The sequence below is a fragment of the Mustela erminea genome, chromosome 10, assembly GCF_009829155.1.
Source record: "Mustela erminea isolate mMusErm1 chromosome 10, mMusErm1.Pri, whole genome shotgun sequence".
Classification (NCBI taxonomy): domain Eukaryota; kingdom Metazoa; phylum Chordata; class Mammalia; order Carnivora; family Mustelidae; genus Mustela; species Mustela erminea.
This window is the reverse complement of record NC_045623.1, coordinates 31,023,765-31,044,802: the sequence shown is the minus strand read 5'-3', so window position 1 is coordinate 31,044,802 and position 21,038 is coordinate 31,023,765.

Below are 21,038 nucleotides of genomic sequence, written 5' to 3'. Positions count from 1 at the left end.
TGAAGGAACTGGGTAATTTGTCCTCATTGGGATAGAAATGTATTCTGGATAATCTTTCTTGCCTACCATATATCTTCCATAAATATTACACATGTTCCTAGTTTATGCTTCATCCACCAGTATGGCATACAATACAACATTGTTTCTGATCCAAGACAATTTTTTACACACACACACACACACAAAGGCTGTGTTTATGGGCCTCACTGTTCTTAACTGGTCTTAAATTCTAAGCAGAGTTGTGTTATTCAAGGTAATCTATCCCAAATTAGTGGTGAGCCTGCTCCTGGGAAATGAGATAGCAAGAATGAGGTGGGAAAGCAGGACCTTGCCTTTTACATACAGCTTAGAGTAGAAATCTCTCCTACAGGGCCAGTATAATTATGGACGGAAAAGCCAGGAGATCCAACAAGATGGGATGTGGAAGGGTGATCTTGTTTCTTTTCATTAAGGCTTCTAAGAGTCTCATGTTGAGAGTGTCATTGTGGGATTTAGGGTGGTTCTCAGCTGAGGAGCATTTAAGCCCATTTTTAAGCCTTGATGGGCTCACAGGAGAGAAAGAGCGAACCGTTTGAAACCTAGATGCTTGGGCAGACAGGACCTAGATTTTTCTGGAGGAATGGAGAAGATATATTCAGAGGAAAGAGATAAGGAGCAAGGAAGGGATTTAATGGTTATAGTATCCCTTTTCCCAACTGCCTCCTGCCCTGCTCTCCTCTGGTACACTCCCATTCTCGGCCTCACCATTTAATGTTGCCTGATAAAGAAGTAAGAACAGACAGAACAGGGAGGGAAGCAAGCTTCAATTATTACTGACATGATTATCTAATCTTTCCTGCCTTTGGTCTTCAGTACTGTGAAAAAGCAAATATTTTGGTGAGTGATTTAGTTTTAGGTCAGTCCTGAGGGCACAGGCCCAAACTGGGAGGGCCAATGTCCTCTGCCGTAATCTGGAACAGGCCAGTCCTGACCTTCTTAGCCCAGCAGATTCGGGGAGGTTAGGCTGGCTGCTTTGAGAATTACGTTGTGGATTAAAATCAGTTTGGGTGGAGAAAGCCTGAGGCAAACCAAAATCCATGACCCTCTGTGAGGCAATCACAGATAGATTCAGATTTTGCATAATTTCTTCACCCAGCTGTATGATGAGCTGGCTAGACTCTTGCATGTTTTACTTGCTTAGCCACTTTTTATATTCCAAGATGGGGGGCAGAAATAAGGGCTTAAGAAGAGCCCTGGGATTTCTGTGGATGGGAGGAGGTGCATATTGGCCTAGTTACTGCAAATCTCAGACATTCTGGAAGGATCCAGATGGATACAAGGATATTAGCAAGCTTAGCCGAGTGACTTCTAGGTCCTGTGCCTGGAATAAAATTCCGCATAAGAAAGCTAGAAAGATGCTAGTTTGTCAAGGTGCCTGTTTAAAGCACACACTTTCCCCATCTTCCCAGGTGCCCATCACTCAGCAGATCTATCTGTAGATCATGGGATTATCTCCACAGCTGAAATCATTGTTTTTCCTGAGTCGGGACTCATTGATGATGGCCACTTATATTTTTAATGTCAGTCCCTTGATCATTTTTATTATTTATTACTTAACCTTTTCCTGGGTTTCCCTTTGCTTCCTGGTTTTTCCTTTCTCAAATAGCTTTTTCTCAACCATGTTTATTCTGATTAATTATCCATTGTTGTTCTGCCATCACCCTTCTTGCTTGGAAAAATGAAGATTTCTTGAGAGGCACATTATGCCAAACACTTTTTTGTTGTTACTGCCTTTTTAGAATTTTGGGGGGAGGGGCTTTTATGAAAGAGAATTTTTAATAGATTGATTTTATCAGGCAGTTTTAATTCTGTTTACTATTTATAAGCATGGAAACTGATTAATATTCAGAGTTTTCCTTTTCCTGTCCCCCTCCCTTTCTAAAAATTAGGCCAGGATTGTTTGCCAAGCAAAAAAAGGGAAGGCCTACTGCAAAAAAATCACTGCTGAGATTTAACTGAAATATCCAAAGAGTGTTGAATAATGCCATTGACATTGCAAATACCACTTCTTTTCTCACAATTCTAAATCTTGGGATTGAAATATTAGGAGACTCATCTGTTGCCAGGAATTTTAGTCATTGGATTGTTCATAAGCCCAGAGAAGCCCATTTCTCTCTTTGGTGGGATATTAAGTAGAACTTTAGATACCCATAAAGCCGTATCTTCTTTCTTCACTTTTTCCCTACTGGATGGGTTGAAAAGAAAGGAGAATGAAAAGTATTTATCTGCCGGACACTGTGCTTTTTTACATATGAAGTCTCAAATAGTTCTAACAATGGCCCCAGGGTCCATATTTGTCAAATGAGGAAATTTAAGTTCAGCGTAATTAAGTAACTTAACCGAAATCACACAGATGGAAAGTTGGCAGTTTGAGACCCAAACTCTGATCTGCCTAACTTTGAGGCCTGGGCTATTCTACTAGACTTGCTGTTCAGAAAAAGACAGGGATCACTTATTAAACTGGGGAATTAGTCAGCAAAAAATGTTTATTCAAATGCCCACAAATATTAGAGGCCAATGCAAAGCAAGGAATGATTAATTATAAACCAGGTCAACAGAAGTTAGGGTGATGTAGATTTCCGAGGTCAGCTCAGAAACTGGAAGACTCTGGGAGTGTGGAGATTGGTTTTTAACAGGTTAGAGATGGGTGTATGGGCAGAGAATAAGGTCCTATCAAGATAAACCTGGAGGACATAATGCTAAGTGAAATAAGCCAGACAGAGAAAGACAAATACTGTATACTCTCACTTATGTGTGGAATCTAAAAGAAGATTGAACTCATAAAAGCTGAGAGTAAAATGGTGGTTACCGGGGTCTGATGAGGTGTCTTTCTCAATCACATCTTGCCCTTAAGTGATCCTTGGTTAGCACTGGACTTTTAAAATTAATTATTTTTGTTAACTAGAATTCTGGTCCCCTGGTCTTAAATTTTAAACCTAAAAGGTAAAATTAAGTTTCCTTTCATTTCTGAGGTTTTTAATTAAAACATTTTTGTTGTTACCGAGCTTTTAGTGAAAGTGTTCAGACACAAAGCTATCCTGAATTCCTCACATAGCCTTCCCCTGGCCCTCCCATCCCTACTGTTCTCTCCTTTCTTAGCTGGAGGGCTGTTATGGGTGGGGCTGGTCTGGAAGGGGCAGGGTGGGGGAGGGGCGGCAGGAAAGAGGGACAGCCTTCCAGTCTGCCGTGTGCACCTCTCAACTTGCTATTGACCCGTCTACATTACTAGTCTCAGGCTGCAGTTCCGCCCCAAGACAATGTTTGATAACCAACTTTCTAAATCGAGAAAAAAAAAAAATTTCCTTTCTTTTAACTTGGACACATATCTTCTACTTAAGAAAACAGATTGACATTTATACTGACTTGAAAATGCTGTGACATTTTTGGAAATTGCTGGGCTCAAATAGCTTCCTGGAACTGTGAAACCAAAGAACCTGCCAGATGACATTTTTTTACCCGAGAGAGAGAAGAAGTATAGAAGAGAAGGAAATTTGGATTCACAGCTGAATGTCTGGCTTGGATGTTAAGCCTCTCTGGCGGAGAACGTGCTTTCTTGCTTCTGTTTTTGGTGTAATGCCAAGGGAACTGTCAGACCACAAATAATCATTGTTAACTTGCGGTGGAAACTGGAGCCATTAAGAAAAATATTAAAAGCCTGTTCCAGGATCATAACATTTTAGAGGGTAAAGAAATAGGATACCTGGCTAACCTGTTTTACTAGTCATGGATGGAAAATGTGCTGACCAACTGAATTTGAAGTAATGGATGACTTTTCCGTGATTTGTCATGGATTTAAAAAGACAATGTGCTTAGAAAAATGAATTTGCTGTAACTTGGGTAATAGGGAAAACAAAGGCAGAAAGCCTGGGTTGATCAGATCCATGATGTGGCAAAATAATTTTGTCATCTGGCCAGCACTCTTTGCTTCTGGTGTGTTTAAGCTCCAGGGAGTTGCCTAGGTTGCAGAAAACAACTCACACTTGTGCAGGATGCAAACCGAATTCCTTTGAACTTTCACCATAAAATTCTTTACTTCCCAAACTGTGTTTTTGAAGAGCTTGCTGAAAGATTAGCAAAAGCCGCAGATCCCAAAAGGGAATTTTCATCAGATTTTACAACTAAACATCCTGAGTAATAGATAAGGGTGAGTGGAGGGACCTCCTCCAACAGTTGAGCACATTTTTCTTCCTCTATTTTTGTTTCCCAATTTAAATGTTTGAAATCCTATTTCAGTGCAGGCGAAGAGGTGAGAATTTGAGTTGGTAATTTGAGGAACTGGATTCCAGCATGGACTTCTGTTTGCCCCTCCAGGTCTTCCCTTCACCCCTCACGCTGCACTAACATCTAGAGGCTGACCTGAATCCACCAGGGATTCTCCAAACTTCTGGTTGGGCTGACCAATGGGGATCCAAGGCAATTGGACTAACGACAGGGAAGAAAGCCAGTCAGGGAGAATTTCCACTCCCCTGGCTTCTTCCCTGTGAATTCCTTGACTGAAGATCACAGGTCAAAGAAACCTTTTCTATAGGACTTTCTCCAGCTTGGTTCTGGAAACTTACCATATTTATTTGGGGCATAAGGTAATCCTTTGTGATGCTTCTACACCCTGCCCACATCTTTGTAAGCAACCCTTTGTAAATAAGCTCACTTAGAAGCACTCCAAGTTAAGAATGCCATCTATTTCCTGCTAATCATTTTGCAAATTTGATCTCAGTCCTTTAAAGACATTCTAAGATGCTATCAGATAAGAAGCTGGGGACTAACTAGGTGTTCCTTGAAACTTAATACAAGTCCCAACTCTTTGCTAAACCCCATCTGCCAATGTCTATTGTGCAGTGCCCAGTCCCTGAGCCTCTCCTACCTCCTTGCTCCCCCAACCGGCCAATGCCCACACCATCCACCACCTTCTATGACCACTGCCACCTGCTTGGTACAAACACAGCCATCTTCTACTACCTGCTTCACAAGTCCACCACTCGGTCCTCTGCACTCACTCTTAATTCCTCTTACTCACTTCCTATACTGCAGTTAAAGTACTCTTTCTAAGCTGTGAATCTAACCATGTAGGTGATGGTCATGTTGATGAGGTTTAATAAATATACGCTAACAGAGGAAACCAATACATCCCCTTTAGGCTTAAAATCCCGCTGTGGCTTCCTTTGCTTTTAGGTGTACAGTCTTACAAGGCGTATAAGGCTTAGAAGACCCTACAAGATCTGGTTCCTGCTGACCCCACCAGCTTCATCTCATGTAATGGCTCCTCTCACTCTCAGCTCCAGCCACACTAGCGGCCTTTTGGTTCCTGGAATGAGCCGTGCTCTTCCTGGCTCAAAGCCTTCCCACCTACATTCTTGGTCTAGAAACTTTCCTTCTCTTCACTTATCTTTCCAGTCCCAACTTGAATGTCACTTGCTCGAAGAAACTTCACCTGTTTGCTCTCCCATCCCACAGACAGACCAAGTTGCCTTATTCGTCTCCTTTGTAGCATGAAAACCAACTGAAGTTGTTTGTTTGCATATGCAGTCACTTAGTGTCTGGGTAATCTAACATCTTGCTACCTTGCCTGCTACCAGCCTAGTCCCGGCCATCAGCATCACTTGCCTCGTTGGCAATAAACTCCTAACTGGTTTCCGGACTTCCCCTCTCGCCACCTCTCCATGTTCATTCTCCACAGGACTGCCAGAATGATCTTTGAATGCATAAATGGGCCATGTCACCTCTACCACACTGAGAAGAAAATCCTAGCTTTGCAGCCTGTCCTGCTGCCAAGCTCCCTCTCCATCCCTACCTGTCTATGCCTCACTCATTCTGCCTCCCTTCTCTTCCTCTAACTTCCCTCCACCCCTTGCTGGAATACCGAGCAGTTTCTCCTTTCATTTTAAGCTTTCTTTCTGGGAATATGTAATGTGATTGAGTAGTTTATGATGAGTTCATGCACTACCATGCAGACAGCCGTTGCTTTTTTCCCCCAGTTCTCTGTCTCATATTCTTTTGATAACAGAACTCCCTTTTCTTAGCAAATCTGCTCCCACCTAAGTCCTAATACACCCACCTAAAACCCCCTTCCCCACCCCGAGTAAGCCTGGAACCCAGGTCTGATCAGGTTGGTGTCCCATTTTTCCCATTTCCTGGCGCTTTGTGGTGTATGTTGTTAGAAACTCTCACCTGGAGAGAAATTAGACCAAATCTTAAATTAGACAATACACGAGTAAGAATTTCTTAAATGCTTCATATCCATTTACTTATTCAATAGACATTTATGGAGCACTTCTTAGGCTACCTACCTATTGTGCTAGAAACTGGGGAAATACACAGCAATGAAGAAAGCAGACATATGTCCCTGCCCTGGCTGATTCTGCAACTCAATCAAGATCAATCACGTGATTGCTAAAATTCTGAATGCTAAAAAGAGGTGTGGAGAATATTCACTGGATCCAGCAAAAAATTTCATGATCAAATAAGATTTACCATAGATTTTCTGGATCCTAAAACTTATCTAATCTATGAAGCATTAAAATGCAAGCTATTAATAGAAAGAGACATTAAAATTCTATTCTTTCAAAGAACTGAATCACTGTGCTAGTTAGAAATAATATGGAATCAGTTCTGAATCTAAAATGACTCTGGAAAGTAGAGACGTGGCACGAGATCATACTCACATCTTTCCTCTCCATAGATTTTCAGAATACTTGCACTATATTCAAAAAGAAATGATTTTTTAAAAGAAATAATCCTGGGCCTAGAAACTGCAAGAATCTGACTTTGGGGTTGCAGGGGAAAAAGTGCTTAAGCTATTCTTTCCATCAGTTTATTTTAGTAAAACCTCTTAGCAATAATGAAAACATTATGGCAGCTGGAAGAAACTAGTCACATAAAACCACATATTGTATGATTCCAGTTATATGAAATGTCCACTATAGGCCAAACCATAGTGACTTAAAGTAGATTAGAAGCTGTGGGAGGGGAGATGGACAGAGACTGGCAATGGATATGAGGTTTCTTTCGGGGATATAAAAATTTTCTGGAATTAGATAGTAGCAGTGGTTGTACAACCTTGTAAATATACCAGAAAGCCACTGAATTGTATATTCTTTGGTGAATTTTATGGTATGTGAATTATGTCTAATTTTTTTTTTTTTTAAAGATTGAATCATTTGTTGACTTTCCTGGCAGGATTTAAGAGCAGGGGTGGCTTCCTTGCCCTCCTCTCACCTCTGCGCTAGCAGCCTCACCGCATCCTTTAGCAAACTAGGACCACAGGAGTAACAGGATCTGGATCTCCACATGGGTTCTGATGATTACATCAGACCTAGAGTTCTCAAAGCACTGATCTTCAAAAGCTAAAACTGAACAGGGCTTATCTTTTAAAATCACAGGGAAAAAAAGCTAATGGATATAATTTTGTCAATGTTAAGTTGCTCCCAATTTTATCTTAAATATTTAGGGGCACCTGGGTGGCTCAGTGGGTTAAGCCTCTGCCTTCAGCTCAGGTCATGATCTCAGGGTCCTGGGATCGAGCCCCGCATTGGGCTCTCTGCTCGGCAGGGAGCCTGCTTCCTCCCCTCTCTGCCTGACTTGTAAATAAATAAATTAAATCTTAAAAAAAAATTTTTTTTGTTGCCACTTCTGCTCCTCTATTAGTGCATGCTGGTGTAATGCTCAGCATGCCCACATAGAAATAAGTCTCCTTGAATCAGAATATTAAAAGGGGTATAGACCCACTTAGCAAACCACAGTATGAGTTTATAGACAGAGTTGTCTTCATGCAAGATTATGAAGCAGGTGAAGTTTGTCTTGAGAGACATCCATTTTCTCTTCCTGCCTTTTTCTCTTGGAGGCTCAATGCTCTCTCATACAAACTTCATCTCTCCAGGACTCTGAGATCCCTGTCAATTGGTGACTTGTCCTTGAAATTAGTTTATTACAACCCCAGTTTAAAACTGTAGTCCATTTAGCCCATTAAAGCTTTAGACACATTCACACAAGTATGCAGAGACACATGTATAAGGGTGTTTATTGTATCACTTTAATAGTTTCCAAGCAGAAATTGCATGGAAAATTGCTAATGGAAGAAATATTGCACATCCATTAAAAGGAAAAAACTCCTCGTGGAGGATTTACATTACAGAGAAGATTTAGGGAGAGGCCGGCTCCTAACTTAAGGTGTTAACAGGTGTGGTTACGGGTGGGAATTGGGATTTAGGTAGTGATCGGGAGCTATGTGGAAGTGGATTTGGTGCCACGAGTTGTTGCTCATGCTTTCCCTTTGCCTGGATTACCCCGCCCCTTTCCCCCCACTCACCTATCTGATTTTTGGAAGGACTATGAACAACTTTTAACATAATGTTGCTCAAATGTTACTTCCAGTATACATCTCTTAGCCACCCAGCTAAGCTCTTTGGTCTCTCTCATCTTTGAATGTCTATAACAATTTAGCAGACAGCCTGACATGTATCAGAGGTGTGATGATATGTTTTAAACAAAATAATGAACAGCAGAATCCACTTCTTCCAATGAAATTGATTATTCCACTCTCTATGGGCCCATAACACTTTGTTTATGTCTCTTTTATGGCATTATGGCTTTCTCCCTTGTATTATAATTTATTGTGTGAATGTCTGCTTCACCACTGGAATGAAAGCCTTTTGTGGGCAGGAACCGTAGAACACCAAGAACAGTGCTTTGTGTATAATAAGCATTCAATTAATATTTAATGCAATTGGGCAAATAAATTTCTGAGACGCAAAAGTAATTATTATAATCCAATTAATATGAAAAACAGATGTATGTACGTGAACACAGATGCAGGAATATAAATATGACTTTATTTCCACAGTATTGTCACCCTAGAGCCAACTGGGTATTCTGAGGTTGAAGTGAGCTGATTTATGCAGAGAGCACCTAACAGCCAGAGCAGTTCAATCAACTTGCTCTTCCTCTCTCTTTCCCTCAGGCCTCCCCTCCAGCTAATGATAATTTTGACTTTCACACTATAAGGAAAACTGACACCTGGAAAAGTCAGAGGGTTATTTCAGTTCAAATAGCAAATCAACTGCAGAATCAAGAATAGATCTGCCCTCTCAGCCACTCTGGCATGGGTCTCTTGCACGAGTTCTGGCCTTGGGAATGTGGGCTCATTCCCACATTTAAGACACCACATTTAAGACCCAAAGGGGAAAGCTGCTTGTCAGTTTTATTTCTCTCCCCACATTTGGAATGGGAAGAGATTTATAACTTCCATACATACCTGCTTTATATTCCACACTCTTCTTCGTGGCTTGTGAGCATGTCACAGTCTCAGCCTTAGGTAGGGCACAATTATCTGTGTTGTGGAAGGAACTTCAAAGTATAAGCTATTCAGTATTCCAGGAGCAATTTGCAGGAATTCAGCTTGGGCACAAAGTCTGCTTAATGATGCTGAACAAGAAAGTCTGGATTGTCTATTTCCAAGCTGTTATCCAGGCTGGCTAAATGATCCATTTGACCTCTGGCCTGAACTCCAAGAGGAGCTGGAGCTGGGGGTCTAACCTCTACAGCTATAGTCAGATAGACTGGGATTTCTTCACCTCAGCTCTATTGACATTTGGGGCTGGATGATTCTCTGTTATGGGGGCTGTCCTGTGCATGGTAGGATTTCCAGCAGCAACCACGACCTCTATGCACTAGACACCCACAGTTCCATTCCTCCCCCAACCTGTTGTGACAGCCCACAATGTCTCCAAATATTGCCAGTGTCCCCTAAAGAGCAAAATTTTCCCAGTTGAGAACCTCTGACACAGATCCTGAGCTACTTGTTCATTATCCTCCAGTCTAGAGATATTTGCAAACTCCTGTAATGTCCAAGTCCCCCTGACTGAGTCATGTTTTCTTTTACGGAGACTTAGCTTTGACTGTTTCTTGCCTATTTGTCTGACATGGGCTACTTTCCTGGTTGCTTGAGTTCCTTGATCTCATTTCCCTTTGACCTTGAGATGACCTCACTGTTCTCCTATTTCAGCCCAGGAATTTCTGGGTTAACAAAAACAATGTAAACCCTGAAATTTGCAGCATTTATGCAATAAACTTTTTTTACTATATCTTCTGCCTCGGTAGTGATGTGCCAGGGAATGCTAGAAATTTCAAGGTTCATCAGTTAGAATTATGTTCAGTTGCTAGTGACAGTGGCTTGAGCAAGATAGAAGTTTGTCCCACATAAAAGTCTAGAGTGAGGCAGGCCAACTTGTTCTGCCAGGCCTGGCCTCTGTTCTAAGATCACTTCATGGTCCAAGTTAGCCACTTACCATCTAGCCAGGAGGAAGAAGGCAGGAATGGAGAAGAAAGCTAAAGTAGGGGAGGTCCCTGGGGACTGCTATATGACACTTATTCTTACATATAATTTGTCTGAACTTAATTATCAGGCCACACCTATCTGTAAGGCAGGCTGAGGAAATGTGGTCTTTTTCTAAGTGACCATGTGACCCACTTAAAAACTGGAGGTCGGGACAAGTGTCCATCAATTGGCGAATGAACAAAGAAGATCATATATACATATACATATGTATATATGTATGTATACACACACACACACACACATATATATATATGTGAATATTATTTATCCATAAAAGAGAATGAAATCTTGCCACTTGCAATGACACAGATGGAACTAGGGAGTATTATGTTAAGCGAAATAAGTCAGTCAGAGGAAGACGAATACCATATGATTCACTCATATGTGGAAGTTAATAAACAAAACAAATGAGCAAAGGGAGAAAAAAAATGGGAGAGAGAGAGAGAAGCAAACCAAGAAATAGACTTTTAACCATAGAGAACCAAGTGATGGTTACTGGAGGGGAGGTGGGGCGGGGGATGGGAGAGATGGGGATGGGAATTAAGGAGTGCACTTGTGATGAGCACTGGGTGTTGTGTCGAATCACCATATTGTACACCTGAGACTAATATAACACTGTATGTTTACTTATTGAAATTTAAATAAAAACTTTTTTAAAAACTGGGGGGCAGGGGGTACCATGATTTTGGAGGACAACTGGAAGCCTTGCTGCATGGAGGGTACAAGTACTTGTAAAACACATACCTGCCTTTGGGTTGCTTCAGTTGAGTAGAAGAATTGGTTGAAGAATAGAATTGGTTGAAGCAGAAAATTACACCACCTCCTCTAGTTTAACTTGACTAAAATAACTTTTTACCTAAACAGAAAGGTGTGATTATAATACTGAATCATTTATAAGGACTACAAACTGAATGCTAACTATCCAAATGTGAATAAGGACACATGTTTATATTTGCACAGTTGTGAATTTATAATTCCTCAGATCTCAAAATTTTATTCTACAACAAATTTAAGCTTCGTGTTTAGAAAAGTTTGCATCACAGGAAATGAATACAAGAGACCCAATCACCAGTATTTAAAGTGTTGGAAATAATATAAATTTTGAGTCACTTTGTAGGTTCCATTTTTGTCATCTAGTTGTGGGTGTCAAATTAACTGCTGCTTTATTTTTATCTGTGTGATGTGTCACTCAGCACACATTCCCTGGCGGATTGCATTGGCTGAAATATATAAAGGATCTGCAGCCTCAACATGATTGCCAAGCCTTCATCAAAGATTATCCCAGACTGGTAATTTGCTTTTTGGTACAAATTGATATGTCATCTTCCAGTGCCAAAAGTCATGATGATCAAACAGAGTTGGAACTGAGGCAGCTCTTACTCTTCCCATTGCCACATTTTTATAGTTCTTTGCCCTAGAGAACTCTGTTCGAGAACAGTGCTGTTCTGATGGCCTCCATGGAGTGTTGGCCCAATCTCAAGACCTTGCCACATATTGTAGAGTCAACATGAGGGGGAAAGGTTCAGTTCTGAACTCTCTGAGTAAGAAGCAGGCAGCCCAAATACCATTCAAAAGATCTGGTTGGACTTTCTTAAGGAAACTTACATGGGGCAGATTCCAGAGAAAGTTGACCTTGTTTTGTTACGTTCTTCAAAGAAAAGCTTGGTGTCCTCCAGTTCTAATCCCAGTTCTTACTATCACTCATTTCTGGAATTGCTTAGGTAAATATAAAATCTTAGAGGTAAAGAAGAAAATGAGTTGATCTGGAGGCCTGATGCCTGGAGGAGGTGGGCACTCCCAAGGAATGCAGTAGTTGCTGATGGGATGGCTTTTTTAAAGGGGCCTAAAGAAGGAGAGACATCAAAGGGAAGTTTCTCTTTACATATGTAAGACAATGTCTATAAGGTCACCAGCACACACTTTAATAGCAGTCATTATCAGTGGGATCAGCTTTCAATGGAAAGAAGACCTTCCATATCTTTACATACATGTGTGCTAGACACACACCAGTCCAGTCCTGTGAGGGGAAAAAAATATGTGTAAAGTGCCTACCACTGAGCCTGGCATGTGGTAGTAGGTGCTTATGAAGTCAGAGCCATTGTTATTGCTATTATCCAAGGGAAGGGACACCACAAAACCCTTCCTCCTGATCTGCAAATCTAACTCTGGGTTCACCCATGCAGATTAGGAAAATGCACTTGTTACCCAGGACCTAAGATAATCTCTCTCATCTTCTTGCAATATTTGTTGACAGGTTCTTTTCACCAGTCATCTTCCTTCTCCCATCTCCCCCTCACAGGCCTACTTTTTCTTCAAGACCCAAGAAAAATGCCAACTTTTCATTATGCCCACACCTCATTGCATTCCCTGTAGACACCCACTTTCTCCCACGGGTACCTACAGCACTTTGCTTATCCATGTAACATAGTTCCTACCATGCTGTAATTTATTTGTGGGTCACCAGCCCAGCCCCAATGGCAGTGGGCTTCTCTAGGGTAAGAATAAATTTTTCTTTATTTCTTCATTTTCAGTTATTAAAACATTGCTTGACAGATAAATGTACTTGTAGCCAATGGGATATTATTCATAGATAAAGAGAAAGAAGCTACCAAGCCACAAAAAGACATGGAGGAATTTTAAATGCATATTGCTAAAGGAAAGAAGCCAGTCTAAAATGGTTACACACAGGTCACCTGGATGGCTCAGTCAGTTAAGCCACCGACTCTTGGTTTTGATTCAGGTCATGATCTCAGGGTCATGAGATTCAGCCCTGCATTAGGCTCCACTCTCAGAACGGGGGAGTCTGCTTGTCTCTCTCCCTCCCCTCCCCAATTCTTCCCCAAACTCTCTCTTTCTCTCAAATAAATAAATAAATAAATAAAAGCTTTTAAAAATTTTTGAAATAAAATGGTTACACATCGTATGACTCCAGTTATAGGACATTCTGGAGAAGGCAGATCTATAGAGACAATACAAACAGTTGTTGTTGGGGCTTCAGGATGGAGGGATGGGGAAGTGAAACACAGGTGACATTCAGAGAGGTGAAAATCTTCTGTAGGATACTTTTTTTTTTCATTTTTTAAAAGATTATTTGTTTATTTATTTGAGAGAGAAAGAGCATGAACAGGGAGGAGGGGAAGGGGCAGAAATAGAGGGAAAAGAAACAGGGAGCCTGATGCAGGGCTCTATCCCAGGACATGGGGATCAGGATTTGAGCTGAAGACAGATGCTTAACTGACTGAGCCACCTAGGCGCCCCTGTAGGACACGTGATGGTAGGTAATGTGATATTATGCATTTATCAAATCCTGTAGAACTGTATGACACAAAGAGTGAAGCTTAATGTATGAAAATTAACATAAAATCATTTAGGAGGTCAGAGAACTCCAGGAAAAGAAGCAGACCATGATGAAGACCCCAACTGTGTTAACAATAGTATGTAACAACCTCACTGGAGGAGGTGGGGGGAAATGTAAAACGGGAAATGAGTGGAATCTGTAAGACTGAAAGTAAAAGAAACTGCTTAAAAAAACTCTAGTTGATAAAGGTGTTTTACTTGGGGGAATGGGATAGCAATTCTGATACCACTATACATGTATACTGGAACTAGACAATTGAGTAAAGGGAGTAAAGGAATGGCAGATGGTGGGAGCCAAGTATCTCATTTCTGGAGTGAGAAGTTATAGATGAGCAGGAGCAGGAGGCTAGAATAATCCATGTGGTAATGGATTACAGTTGGAGACATTACTAGGAGCTCAGGTTTAGCTAACATAGACGAATATGGTTTCATATAGGAATATTTATAGATTTGTATATATAACTGATTACTATACAAACATATATTTCTTTGATCTGTTAACAGAGTGGTCCTAGAAGAAATGACACTACTACCCCAAACACACCTAACACCCAGATCTTGATTTCTAATATCATTCTCCAATAAAAGGAACTAGGGATCTTTGGAGAGATGATTGATTGAAGACTAGAGCAGGAACTAGACAAGGTGAGCCTGGAGCATGTTTTAGTGCCAGAAAATAAGGATGTGATTTTATTTATTTATTTTTTTTTAAAAAAGATTTTATTTATTTATTTGACACAGAGAGAGAGAGAGATCACAAGTAGGCAGAGAGGCAGACAGAGAGAGAGGGGGAAGCAGGTTCCCTACCAAGCAGAGAGCCCGATGCGGGGCTCGATCCCAGGACCCTGAGACCATGACCTGAGCGGAAGGCAGAGGCTTAACCCTCTGGGCCACCCAGGCGCCCCAAGGATGTGATTTTAAAAAGTTGGCAGAGGAACCAACTTTTTGAAACAGTTTCCAGTGACAAATGGTGGAACATTTTGGGCAAATAAAGAAGTAGATAGATGAAAGTGATATTAGATAATAATCTAAAGTATAAAATAAATATTTATGAGTCAATACTGATATAAATAAGTGATTGGATAAATTAATAAATGAAGGAAAAAAGAGATAAATTGTCCATGCTGAAGACTCTCTGTCCTCAATGAGAGGTAGCATACATCCCTACTCCCTATCTGAGGGCTTTACGTAATGACTTCCCTTCAAAGATTGAGGAAAGGGAGGAAAACAGAATAACCATACAGTGGAGAAACCTGACAAAATCTACATCAGCCAGAAACCTGACAAAAACTACATCTGATCAATGTCAACACCAACAGTCATAAATCATGATGATATCATACGGCCTTGATATGATGTGATGAAAATAGTTCTTTGCCTCTGTGATCTTCCTTCCCAAATCTCATAACTCCAATCTCATCATGAGAAAAAACTCCAAGGACATTCTAAAAAATATTTGACCAATCCTCTTCAAAATCGCCAAGGGCATCAGAAGCAAGGGAAGTTTGAAAATCGTCATAGTCAAAAGCAGCTTAAGAGACCTATGAACTAAATGTAATGTGATATCCTGAATGAGATCTTAGGGTAGTAAAAGGACATTAGATAAGAACTAAAGAATTCTGAATAAACTATGAACTCTAGTTAATAATAGTGTATCAGTGTTGGTTCATAGATTGCAACAAATTTGCAATACACATATAATATGATAATAATAGGAGAAATTGGGTGTGGTGTGTATGGCAATTCTACGGACTATGTTCTCAATTTTTCTGTAAATCTAAAACTCTGACCAAAGAAGATATGCAGATGGCAAATAAACATGGGAAGGTGTTCTACATTTTATATCATCAGTGATACGAAAATAAAACAACAAGGAAATACATACCTATTACAATGCCCAAAATTCAGAACACTGGAGGGCTCAGGTCATGATCTCAGGGTCCTGGGATGGAGTCCCGCCTCAAGCTCTCTGCTCAGCAGGGGGCCTGCTTCCCCCCCCTCTCCCTCTGCCTGCTTCTCTGCCTACTTGTGATCGCTCTCTCTGTCGAATAAATAAATAAAATCTTTAAAAAAATTAAAGTCTCCCCCATTGTTTTCAGGAGTCAAAAATTGCTCCTTAACAGTAAATTCAGACTTTCAATACTGTTATGAGTGACCACTAGGGGGCGTCAAAACTCTTACAAACCTGCCAAATGACTGGTTCTAGTTTCTCTACAGTGCTTTTTAACCTGTTTCTATGTGATAACCCATAAATAGAAATACAAATATATTTAGTACAGAGATTGTTTAAGTGTTATAAAGCTTTTTCACTTTATTTTTTATTATCCAATCCTACAAATTTTCCATACTGTACATTTTAACTTTATTATATACTGTTTAATTTTCAGGTTTTTTTTTTTTTTTTGAAGATTTTACTTATTTATCTGAAAGAGAGAGAGGGAGTGAGAGAGAGCATGAGAGGGGGTAGGAGCAGAGCCCTGACATGGGGCTCCATCCCAGAACCCCAGGATCATAACCTGAGCCGAAGAAGACAGATGCTTAACCGACTGAGTCACCCAGGCGTCCCTCAGGTTCTTTCATTTGCTTGTCTTGTGTCCACAATGAAGATGCAAACCCTTTGTCAGTAGGGAAGATGGCTTATATGGTACTTTTTAAAAATTATATAGCACCTGGCACAGTTAGGTACTTTATAAACACCACTTGCTAATTGGTTTGAATGCATAAATACCTTATTTTACATAATAGATGTGTTCTTGAGGCCAGCACAAGCCACTTTAAAATTCAGTAGGGAAGCCAGATTTTAAGGCAATCCAATAGTGAATCCTTTTCAATTAAGTCAAGAAGCACTCTGTAATTTCACCTAGTATATAAATCTCTATTTTCATATGTGATTTGGCTTAAAGCCGGAAACACCTGGGTATTGTTGGTTGAAAAAAAAATCCATTTCTGTATCTTATGCAAGGTTTTCAAAAGGTTTACTTATTTATTTTTGTTCTGTCCTCTCTCCTTGCTGCCATTGATGGCAGATAATTGGGGGACGAAAGAGGCTGGGTGGTCAAATGACCAAGATAACTGCCTAAGGCGGCAAAGACCTGAGGCTTCAGTCCTGCCCTTCGTCACTCACTAGCTAGGCAAACCACTTGGACTTTCTGTAGCCTTGTATCCTCATACATAAAACATTAAGGTTAAATATGATGAGGTCTCTCAAAGTCAGTATTCAGTTTCCCAGGCAAGAGAGCAGGTGGAGAGTAGGAAAGACTCTGGCACCAGACTGTGAAACAGCACCTGTATTCTTGACCTTCCTTAGATGCCATTGACACAAGAACAGTTTGCAATGATGTAGCCATTGCCCACAAAGTGTTTGTTATTCCTATGATCCTCCCTGGTCATTCTAGGCATTACGTCAAGATACCATCCTAGACATTACGTCGGTTACCATCTTTATGTTTCAGTTTCAAAGAGCAAGGATGTTTGTTGAGGGACTAGTAGAAGACCTGGCAGTTACTGAAGCTAACCTTTGACTTCTCTCCATAACTAACTTAGAGAAAACACTCATATATATTATTTTTTTCTGACAAGTAATTAGAAACATTTAAAGAGCATAAGATTAATCAGATATTTCATTTTCCCACCAAGGGATGCTATGGTTCATTTAACTTTGAATCCATCACAGGCAGAGAGGTTTGGGGGCCATTTGGGAGGGGTTTATGAGCTGTAAATTGAGTGCACTGAGAGCAATTAAACACTTAAATTACAGCAATGTGTAAATTTAACAGCTGGTAAGTGTTGTCTGTTGCAAGCTACAGACCACCTGCTTGGCAGAATCTGCACACCAACTGAAGAAAATAGATTGAATAATGGAAAGTAGAATCTGGATTTGGTAATTTGGGGCAAAAATTCAGAGTACACATTCAGATGGTGTCCCTTTAAGATTAATGCAGAAGTACAAGATCTCCTCTAGGAATGCTTGACTGGACAAAGATTTGTTAGCTTGTTTAAAATGTGCTTTGATTACAATTTAATTACACTTACAGTTAATAGCTTGGGATTGTTCCAAGAGAATCTGACCTTGGAGAATGATGTCTATTTATCTTAACATTTTTTTGGTGCTAAAATGAATGATTGTAACGAAGACCTACAAGCTTCTATTTACACACATGGCATTTATAAAATTTATTAAAACAGTGTTTTTCACCATGTCCCCAAGAACCCTTTAGAACTTGTCAAGGAGAAAGAAAGAGTTCCTGAGACATTGGTCTCCCAACTTTCTATCGCTGACCAACTTCTCAGTGAAAAATATGTTTTAATCCTCCATAATAAAGTGTTACATACTGTCAAAGGAATAAGATCAGGGAATTTGGACTTACTTTTTTAAGAAGACTTTATTTTAAGTAATCGCTAAACCCAATATTGGGCTTGAACTTTCAACTCCAAGATCAAGAGTTGCATGCTCTATTGACTGGGTCAACCAGGAGCCCCATGGATTTATACTTATACTTATTACTCCTCTTTTTTATATCAAAATGGACTTATCCTAGGTCTGCTGTTCTTTGAGTTTTTTTAAGGCAGAATTTTTGATAATTTCTATAAGTCAGGAGATATAAATCACAAGAAGGATGCTATTCTATTAACTGAAAAATGAAAAATTATGAGAAGTTTGAAGATTTGTAAAGGGCTGCTATGGCTTTTTGGTTCCTTTCTTAAACTGCTTACTTCTGTCTTAGAATAGATGAGATCCTGAAACACCTGCTCAGTCCTTCATTAACTCATAAGCTTATTCAACAAATATATACTGAATGCTCACTATGTGCCAAGTACAGTGTCAGAAGTTAAAGACACAAGGATGAACAAGACTGTTCCCAACCCTCAAAAAATTTACATGGTCAAGCAGGAGAGACAGAAGCTGAAATAACCCCAACAAAATAACTGCCTGAATATTTTGAGCACTTACTCAAAGTCAGGCACTTTACTCATTGATTTAATATGATGTATCATTTAATCCTTCCACCAACCCTATGAGGTCGGTGCATATCTCTCCATTGGCAGATGAAGACACCAAGGCTTAGAGAATTAGCTTGCTGGTCTCTCACTCGGTCTATTAAATTCCTCTGCCTGGAATTTTCTTCCCTGCCTTCATCTAATTTCTGATTGTCCTTCAAAAAGTCTTCCTTGACCTAGAAAAGGGTCAATGCCTTGTCCAGTGCTCCCTGGACATATCTCTAGCAGTACACTTGTCCCTCTAAATTTTAACTTATTGCTTGTCTGAATCAACTAGATTATATTAAGATTGAATTTTTTTCAGGGCGCACACAGCTTTGTCATCTTCGTACTCCTAGAACATGGCTCAATGCCTTGCTTGTAATGTATACTCAATAAAAGCTATTTGATGGAATGAAACATGACAGAGTCAGAAGTTGACCCTATGTTAGCCTGGCTTCAAAACTCTGGCCCTTTTCACTCTAATTTGCTTCCCAGGCTCATGAGGTAAGTGTAATTATGGGTATGTAAAACATGGGAGCACGCATAAGAGAAAGCCATGTGGAGGAGGTTCACAGAGAGGTGATATTTGGGCTGGGTTTTGAAGAATGTGTTGTAATCTGTCAAGTTGAGAAAGCATCAAAGGTGTCCCAGCTGGAGAAACAGTTCACACAATGGCATGAGAGAACAAGGTGTGTTGAACGCAGAGAGAGGATCTTGTATTGATAAAGCATGAGGCCGAAGGGAGGTGAATGGTGGTGCCCAGAGTGGGAAAGCGGGGGCATGCTGGAAGGGGAAGGACTGAGTATACCATTCTAAGTAAGGAATATGGCCACTGATGGGTTTTCAAGAGAGAACGTCCCACTTGATAAGGAGGACAAGGACTCAGCATTCTGAGGTTCAAGACCTAATTTTGTCACTTACTCTGTGATCTTAGGAAATGCTGTGGCTTCAATTTCCTAATTGAAACTTAGAGCCATGTCAGAGTTGTTATGGGATTCAAATAAGATATGTAACTGCAAGTGTTTTATAACCACTACAAATGTTAGTTATTATAAACAGCGTATGGATTAGTTTGTTAGTGCTGCTATGATAAATACATAGACTGGGATGGCTTAACCAATAGAAGTTAACTTTCTCGTAGTACTAGAGGCTGGAAGCACCACATCAATGGGCTAGCAGAGTTGATTTCATTCTGGGACCTGTCTTCTTGGCTTATAGATGGCTGTCCTCTCTCCTAATGTCCTCCTTTTACTTAAATTACCTCTTTAAAACTTTCTTCCGGGGCGCCTGGGTGGATCAGTGGGTTAAGCCTCTGCCTTCAGCTCAGGTCATGATCTCAGGGTCCTAGGATTGACCCCCGAATTGGGCTCTCTGCTCAGCGGGGAGCCTGCTTCCTCCTCTCTATCTACTTGTGATCTCTCTCTCTATATCAAATAAATAAAATCTTTTTTTTTTTTTTTAAAAACAAACAACTTTCTTCCTGGGACTTAGGATTTCTTTTCTTTTTTTAAGATTTTATTCATTTCTCTGTCAGAGAGAATAAGCAGGGGGAGCAACAGGTGGAGGGAGAAGGAGAGGCAGGCTCCCCGCTGGGCAGAGAGCTGGATGTGGGACTCGATCCCAGGACCCTGGGATCATGAGCTGAGTCAAAGCCAGAGGCTTAACCAACTGAACCACCCAAGTGTCCTTGGGGCTTAGGATTTCAACATATGATTTTTGCAGGTGACACAATTCAGTCCGAAATGGCATATAAGAAAAAAAATTGTTAACCACCCTCCAATGTCTACTCAGGTACTGCCAAATGAAAAACCTCAACTATTTTCTGACCGTACCATTCAAACAGAAAATGGAGTCATGGACCCATTCCCACTTCTTCTTCCCTATGAAATGGATTCCCTGGTCAGAAGCTATGTTGAGTGGGACTTCATGTCTGTGGGTCAGGCTTCCTGGATGCCTCCAGAAAATGGTGCTGTTGTTGTGGATCTGTGAGTAGGAAAGGCAAACCCATACTTGGAATAAATACTGTTGAGGATGTGAGGATAAACCACTGGATAGAAAAGACACTTAAGCTGGTCTCTTTGCAGACAGTTCCATGTGTGGACTCCACTGCTGGTCTATGTTACTCACATTCCGAGGCAGCAACAGCTGGGCTGGCCCTAACAAGTGGAAATCCATGCTTTAGGGCCAATACAGAGCTTCCATCTCTGCTCCGATAGCTAGTCTGCTCGTGCTTCTCCAATTGTGCCTCTTCCATGGCTGATAATGGCAATCTTTGGGTAACATCAATAAGCTGAGAAATCTTGTTTGCTCTATTCGTTACTTCTGTTGGATG